The following is a 9,173-nucleotide window of genomic DNA, read 5'->3' on the forward strand; positions in this document are numbered from 1 at the left end:
CCCAGTGATCCCATTTCTAGGGATATATCCTAAGAATCCTTAAACACTAATCAGAAACAATATATGCACCCCTATGTTCATAGCAGCACAGTTTACAATAGCTAAGATCTGGAAACAGCCCAAGTGCCCATCAGTAGATGAGTGGATAAAAAGGCTGTGGGACATTTACTCCATGGAATACTATACAGCTGTAAAGAAGAAGGATCTCATACCATTTGGGACAGTATGGATGGACCTGGAGAATATTATGCTAAGTGAAATAAGTCAAGCTGAGAAAGCCAAACCATTACATCATCTCACTTATAGGTGGAATCTAAAGAACTTAATAAACTGATGAACAGAACAGATTCTATGACATGGAAACATGGTCAGATTGATGAATCTCAGAGGGAAGGAGGTGTTCAAGGGGGAGAGGGGTCAATGGGGATAAAATGGGACATCTGTAACATTTTGAACAATAGGAAATAAATTAAATAAATAAATAAATAAATAAATAAATAAATAAATAAATAAATAAAAATGGTTTGTTTTCAAGTTAAATAAAAAGAAAAAATGAAGAGATTACAGAGGGCTGTAAGAGATCCTCCAGATTGTAGAATAAATGCAATAAATAGTAATTAAAGGAAATAAGCCAATCAATATTGTGTAAACTTCGCTAAAATGTTAACACATTTTATAGCTTTTCAGATTCAGGCATTATAAACCAAAGCAAATCAAAATTGCTCTCCAAGATTTGTCCTTCATTATGCTCTTTCATATTCTGAAACAAACTGACATTTCCTTGCATCTCAGGGGTTCAGTAACATGAGGAAAAATATCCTAATATTATTAAAATTTTATAAACATGTAGTAGCTTCATCATTTCTATCTTCAAATAAATCAATGAGGAAACATTAAGTTTCCAATAAGGATGCATTAGGGAAGCATACACATTTTGTTTTATAATATGGTAAATATTTACAGTTATATTCCACAAGAAAACTCCTTGGAATTCGCAATATATTTGAAACATACAAAAGTTTGGAGACAAATACAAGACAAAACAAACAAAAACCCTCTGAGATCCACTTCTTTATGACAGAACTACTCTTGTCTTTGAGGAACAAATGTAAGTTCAAAGTTATGTTCCTCTGAAGCTATTGCTCTTAAGTATAGTCTTGATCACTTATATTAACTATAATTTTTAAACAAAGGAGCTTTTGTTTCACAAGATAACTGAGGGGTAGTTAATTGAAATTGTCACACATCAGCACTTAGCAGACTAGCAAAACTCATGAATACACATAATACAACACTTAGAGTCACAAAATCCACATACAATTTCTCCAAGTAGAGAAAATGAACATATTCCCATAATCCGAATTTATAACTTGCATATAAAAATAAGAAGCAATAGCATATAAATGTAAATTTATGTTTGGTGATCATAGTTTCATTTTTATTTGGAAATGATCTAATGGAAATTAGGAAGTAAAACTGTTCTGATTTGCAAATGACATGATACTATATAGAGAAAAACCTTAAATAGTCTTTTAAAAACACTATTAGAAATAATAAATAAATTCAGTAATGTTTCAGGATACAAAATTAACATACACAGTGCTCAGCCGGGGCATAGTGAGTTAGGTGGGCCAGGAAGTGAACAGAGGCTGGACAGGTAGAGAGGGGCAAGTCAGGAGCATCTCACAAGCCAAGGCATTTCATAAATGGAAGACTTTACAGTGGACTTGATGAGCATGGAAATTCATGGTACTCATTACCAGAATGAGTACTCTGTTTCTGTCCATAGACCATGCTTCTGACTTTGTGGAGAGCCAGGTCCAGCCAGGCCACTCCACCAGGGGAGCACCAGACCCTCCTTGACCCTCTGTGAGTGGTATGCTTGGCACTTCCCATCCCATCTACCAGAGGAGCACCCTGCCAGTGCACCCCGTCCACAAGCAGACCACCCAGCCAACCCTAACCTATCTTCCAGTGGAGTTTCAGGCCTGCCCTGCAACCTTGATATGTGGCCTGAACAGACACAGGGACCTGCCCACCCCATCCCGCATGCCTGACTGTGAGACAATGGATGACTGGTCCAACAGCCTTGACACAGTGTGCCTGGCTCTGCCACCATGATCCAGTGTGCCCAGACACATGGACCAGCCACCAGGATCCATTATGCCTGATGCAGCAAACAGTCTGGTAGCCTGATGACCTCCCTCCCTTAAGTGGAGATCTGACACCTCCAGACACATGGACCTGCCTCTGTGTCCAGGTTGCTTGACTGGGTGCCCCTCAAAGACCAGATCTGCTGCACCCTGAGGCCCCCAGATGCACAGACATGCCACAGTGACCAGGTGTGCCTAACCAGGTGCCACCAGGTGATTGGACCCACTGCTGTGACCTGTCATGACCAATCACCTCTGTACCCACATATCTGCCACAATGACTATACCTGCCTCACCTGGTGCCACAGACTATTGGACTGCTAAAATGGGGAGACAAAGAAACAAACTTCAAATAAAATAAAAGGAAGAATTACCAGGAAAGGAACTAAATGAAATAGAGGTGAGCAATTTGTTAGATAAAAGATTCAAAGTAATGGTTATGAGGGTGACCAAACACTTAGCACTACAAGCAACATAATGAGAAGTATATGAAACTTAATAGGAATTACACCAGCGTGAAGAATGAGGTTGAAACAATGAATAAAAAGCAATTAGAAATGAAGAATGATATAGCAGAAATGAAGAATAACCTGGAAGGATTCAACAGTGGACTAGAAGAAGCTGAGGGCTGAATCAGCAAATTAGAAGAGAAAGTAGAAAAAAACACCCATTTAGAGCAGCAACTGGAAAAAAATTAAAAAGCAGGAGGAGAGTTTAAGGGAGCTCTGAAACAACATAAAACATAACAACATCTGCATCATAAGGATACAAAATGGAGAAGAATATGAGCAAGGAATAGAGAACCTGTTAGAAGAAATAATGAAAGGAAACTTCCCTGACCTGATGAAGAAAAAAGGCACACAAGTTCAGGAAACACAGAGAATCCCAATCAAGATGAACCCAAAAAGGTCCACATCAAGACAATCATAATTAAAATAGCAAACATTAAAGACAAAATAAGAATCTTAGAGGTTGTAAGAGAGAGACAGAAAGTTGCCTATAAAGGATCTCTCATTAAACTATCAGCTGATTTCTCAATAGAAAAGCTTCAGTCCAGGAGGGAGTGGCATGAAGTATACAAAGTAATGAAAAGCAAGGAACTGAATCCAAGACTACTATATGCAGCAAGGCTAACATTCAAAAGTGAAGGTAAAATTAGATGCTCTTCAGAAAAAAAATGCCTAAAGGACTTTATTAGGATCAAACCAGCACTGCAAGATATGCTAAAGGAACTGTTGGAAGAAGAAGAAATAGAGAAAGAGGGAAGGACACAGGTATAAACAATAAAAATAGCAACAAAAAGTACCTATCAATAAGAACCTTAAATGTAAATGGCTTAAATGCTCCAATCAAAATACATACGGTAGCTGAATGGATAAGGAAACATGACCCATATACATGCTGTCTACAAGAGACACAACTTAAAACAAAAGACAAGCAGAATGAAAATGAAGGGATGGAAAAAAATTTTTCATGCAAATAGAAATGAAAAAAAAGCAATGCTCAACAAGGAAACAGCAACCATAAGTGACACACTAGATCAAATGGATTTAATTGACATTTACAGAACATTTGACTCCAAAGCTGCACATGGGACATTCTCAAAGACAGACCACATGTTAGGACACAAACTAAGTCTTTACAAATTCAAGGGGATTAAAATCATCAACAACTTTGCAAATTAAAATGGCATGAAATTAGAGATCAACTACAATAAAAACACCACAAAACATTCACACACATGCAGGATAAAGAGCATGTTATTAAACAATGAAAGGGATACCAATGAAATCAAGGAAGAAATCAAAAACTTCCTGGAAACAAATCATACTGAACACACAACAACCTAAAATCTATAAAAAACTGGTAAAGCAGTCCGGAAAGGGAAGTTTATAATACCACAGGCCTACCTCAAGAAATAAGAAAAAATTCTAATAAACTATCTAAACCTACAACGTCAAGAATTTTAAAGAGAATAACAAGAAAATGCCAGAGTAAGTAGAAGGAATGAAATAATAAAGATAGAGCAGAAATAAATGACATAAAGACTAAATAAGCAATACAGAAGATCAATGAAACCAAGAGTTGGTTCTTTATAAAGAAAAACAAGATTGATGAACCTTTAGCCAGACTCATCAAGAAACAAAGAGAGAGGACCCAAATAAACAAAATCAGAAACAAAAAAGGAGAAGAAACAACTGACATAACCAAAATACAAAGAATTGTAAACAAATATTATGAACAACTATATGCCAACAACCTGGACAAACTGTACAAAATGGAAAAATTCCAAGAAAAATAGAATCTTGCAAACCTGAATCAAGAAGAATCAGAAAACCTGAATGAGCCAAAAACAAAAATGAAATTGAAGTAGTAATCAAAAAATTCCCATAAAACAAAAACCATGATCCATGCAGATTTACAAAGGCATTTTTCCGAACATTCAAATAAGAACTAACACCTATTCTCCTCAAATTTTCCAAAAATCCAAGAGAAAGGAACACTCCCAAGCTCTTTTTATGAGGCTATCATTATCCTAATTCCCAATACAGATAAAGACAGTACAAGAAAAAAGAATTACAGTCCAATATCCCTGACGAATATAGATGCCAAATTCCTCAACAAAATATTAACAAATCTGATCCAATAATATATTTAAAAGATCATCCACCCGAGTCATTCACCCATACCACAGAGGAAATCTTTCTCGGGCAGACATTTACCTTACAAGCAGCATTTGCCAGGGAGGGAAGCAATTGCACCATCCTGCTGGACACCCTCTCATCCTACCTTGTGGAGTTTCTACAGTCTGATGCCTCTTAAGAGACTGATAACAACCAGCCACCCCACCCTGTGGAGTTTCTACAGCCTGAGGCTCATTAAGAGAATCAGGTTAATCAGCCTGCAGGCAGAGGTAGACCTCAGAGTGCTTTGAGTATTTGCCTGATCTGCCTCTGGACCTGGGTCTTGGAAAAGCAGATTTTGGTGTGCATCTTGCTCTTGTCCAAACTCACTCAGCCCCAAGAGAAGGAACCATGAGCCATTAGATTTTGATAGCTCTAAACAAGGAACCCAAGGCAAGTCACAAACAGCCTCTGACACTGGCCTGCACCAGAGACCCTCCAAAAAGACCGAGAGTCCTAGCAGATCTACCTAATACATAGAAACAATCCCAGATAGGCTGCCAAAATGGGGATACAAAAAAAAAAAAAAAAAAAAAAAAAAAGCCCCAGGTGAAAGAACAGAATTCTCCAAATAAAGAGATAAATGAAATGGAAATAAACAATCTATCAGATATATAATTCAGAATGCTGATTGTAAAGATAATCAACAGCATGAGAAAAGATATAGAAACTATGAAAAATTACCAGCCCGAAATGAAGAATACATTGGAAGGAATAAACAGCATATTAGAGGAAGCTGAGGATAGTACCAACGAATTAGAAAACAGGGTAGAAAAAAAATCACTCAATCAAAGATCAAAAAAAAAAAAAATTTAATAAAATAGAAGGGCATTTTAAGGAAGCTCTGGGAACACATGAAACCTAATAATATTTGCATAATAGGAGTGCAAAAAGGGGAAGAGAATAAACATGGGAATAGAGATTTTGTTTGAAGAAATAATGTCAGAAAACTTCCTTAACCTGGTGAAAGAAAAAGTCACACAAGTTCAGGAGGCACATAGAGTCCCAAGCAAGAAGAACCCAAAAAGGTCCATGCCCAGAAACATCATAATTAAAATGCCAAAAATTCAAGACAAAGAGAGAATCTTAAAGGCAGCTAGAGAAAAGCAATCTATTACCTACAAAGGCGCTCCCATAAGGCTGTCAGCTGATTTCTCATCAGAAATGCTATAGGCCAAAAGGGTATGGCAAGGGTATAAAAAGCAAGGATCTAAAACCAAGACTATTCTATCCAGCAAGATTATCATTTAAAATATATGTTGAAATAGTTTATGAGACAAAAAAAGCTAAATGATTTTATCACCACCAAACCAGCATTGCAAGAAATGTTGAAGGGGCTGCTGTAATAAGCAGTTGAAATAGAAATATTGACATAAAGAAATAAACAAGCTATCAGATATAGATACCTAACAATAATCACCTTAATATAAATGAATTAAAAGCACCAATCAAAAGACATAGGGCAGCTGTATGGATGAGAAAATATGACCCAAATACATGCTTTGAACAAGAGACCCACCTCAGAACAAAAAACTCACACAGGCTGAGAAAAAAACCTCTGGAGGACTATAAAGGAGAGATTGACAGCAATACAGTCACACTCTGGGACTTTAACACCCCACTGACTTTACTATGTAGATCTTCGAGACAAAAAAATCAACAAGGAAATAATAATTCTAAATGACACACTAGATCAGATGGATTTAATTGACATTTACAGAACATTTCACCCCAAAGCTGTAGAATATACATTATTTTAAAGTGCACATGGGACATTATCAAAAAGAATGACCACACGTTAGGATACAAAACAAGTCTTAGAAGTTCAAGAAGATTGAAATTATGTCATGCCACTTTACAGGATATCAAACTATACTACAAAGCCATTGTAACCAAAACAGTTGGAACAACAGTTGTATAGATCAATGGAACAGAACAGAGACCCCCAAAAAAAGCTCACACCATTTTCATCAATTAATATTTGACAAAGAAAGCAAAAGCATACAGTGGATTAAATAAAGACAGTCTCTTCGATAAATGGTGTTGGGAAAATTAAACAGGTATATGCACAAAAAAAAAAAAAAATGAAACTAGACCACCAACTTACCCCATACACAAGAATAAATTCAAAATGTGTACAAGATTTAAATGTGAGTCCCAAAACCATAAAAATCCTGGAAGAAAACATAGGCAGTAAAGTCACAGGCATCTCACATAGTGGAATTTTCACCGATAAAACTCCAAGGGCAAGGGATACAAAGGAAAATATAAACAAATAGGACTACATCAAACTAAAAAGCTTCTGCACAGCAAAAGAAATCATCTCCAAAATACAAAGGAACCGCATGGTTTGGGAGGACATATTTTCCAAGAATGTATCAGATAAGGGGCTAATTTCCAAAATATACAAAGAACTCATACAACTCAACTAGAGGAAGACAAACAACCCAATTTAAAAATGGGCAAAGGACACGAATAGACACACTTCTCCAAAGAGACATACAGATGGCCAAGAGACATATGAAAAAATGCTCAATGTCCTTAATCATCAGAGAGATGCAAATTAAAACCACAATGAGGTATCACTTCACACCTGTCAGAGTGGTTACCATCAACCAATCAATAAATGACACATGCTGGAGAGGATGTGGAGAAAGGGGAACCCTAATACATTTCTGGTGGGAATGCCGACTGGTGGAGCCACTATGGAAAACAGAATGTAATTTCCTCAAATAATTAAAAATGGAACTGCTTTTTGACCCAGTGATCTCACTTCTAGGAATATATCCTAAGAAACCTGAAACACTTATCAGAAAGAACGTATGCATCCCTGCGTTCATATCAGCAAAATTTATAATAGCTGAGATCTGAGACAGCCCAAATGCCCAGCAGTACATGAGTGGATAAAAAAAAGCTGTGGGATATTTACATCATGGAATACTATGCAGTTGTAAAGAAGAAGGATCTATTACCCTGTGGGACAGTATGGATGGACCTGGAGAATATTATGTTAAGTGAAATAAGCCAGGCAGAGAAAGACAAATATCACATGATTTCACCTATATGTGGAATCTAAGAACAAAGTAAACTAATGAGCAAAATAGATTCAGTGAGACAGAAGCATGGATCAGAGAGACAAATCTCAGAGGGAAAACAGGGGTGGGGGTGGAGTGGCGAGAGATTAACCAAAGAATTTATATGCGTAAATGCATAACCAAAAGACACAGACAATAGTGCAGTGAAGGACTAGGGCAGGGATTGGATGCGAGGTAAAAGGATCAATGGGGGGAAAAAGAGGACATCTGTAATTTTTTCAACAATGAAGATAATTTTTTTTAAATCATATAATGAATCATCTGAGACATTTACACCTTTGAATACTATGGAGCTGTAATAAAGAAGGATTCCTCACCCTTTGATACAGCATTGTGAACCTGGAGAGTATTATGCTAAGCCACTCAGAGAAAGACAAGTATCACATGATTTTACTCGAATGTGGAATCTAAAGAACTAAATAAACCAAAGAACAAAATAGATCCAGAGACATAGAAGTATGGAACAGACTGTTGAATCTCAGAGGGAAGGCACAGATGTATGTGTGGGTGGAAAGAGATTAACCTAAGAACTTATATTCATATATGCAAACCTGTGGACACAGACAAATGTGGTGAAGGCCTGGAGCGGAGGTGCAAGGTGAAGGGGATCAATGTGGGAAAAAAGAGGATATTTGTAATACTTTCAACAATAAAGTAAATTAAAACATTTAAAAATTTTTAAAGTAAACTCTGTTTTTCCTTGTTGTAAAATAGCATGCTTTATTAAGGAATAAGGAAATTTTTTAAAAAATAAAGCAAGTAATAAAATTGGGGGGAAAAAGATCTAGACTATCATGAATTCATGAATTAATTTAATTCAGTATCAGTCTGAGATTTTAAGCTACCTAAACATCTTTGAAATTTTCTTTAAGCTAATAAATATGGCGCAAAATAAATACTATTGTAATAAAATTCATCAGAACAACTCAATTTAGTTAAATGCAAATTTAAATTTTTTATAATTTTAAACATTATGTAGAAGTAATGCTACCTTAATTGATCAGTAAACCTGTATAAATTGAAGCAAATGTATTAATAAAAATAGAATAGAAATGTATGCTTATATTACACTTAACACTGATAAATCACAGAAGGCAGGGCAGCTTTTATGAAATAAAAATTGTGAAATTACTTTTATTTGAGAAAGTTTTACCAAATTATATAAACTCGTATTTTTATTCTGGGTTGATTTCTTCAAGAATATTTTTTCTAGTGCATTTAAAGTCTTAAAGGTTTAATTT

Source organism: Miniopterus natalensis, chromosome X, assembly GCF_054644295.1.
Source record: "Miniopterus natalensis isolate mMinNat1 chromosome X, mMinNat1.hap1, whole genome shotgun sequence".
Classification (NCBI taxonomy): domain Eukaryota; kingdom Metazoa; phylum Chordata; class Mammalia; order Chiroptera; family Miniopteridae; genus Miniopterus; species Miniopterus natalensis.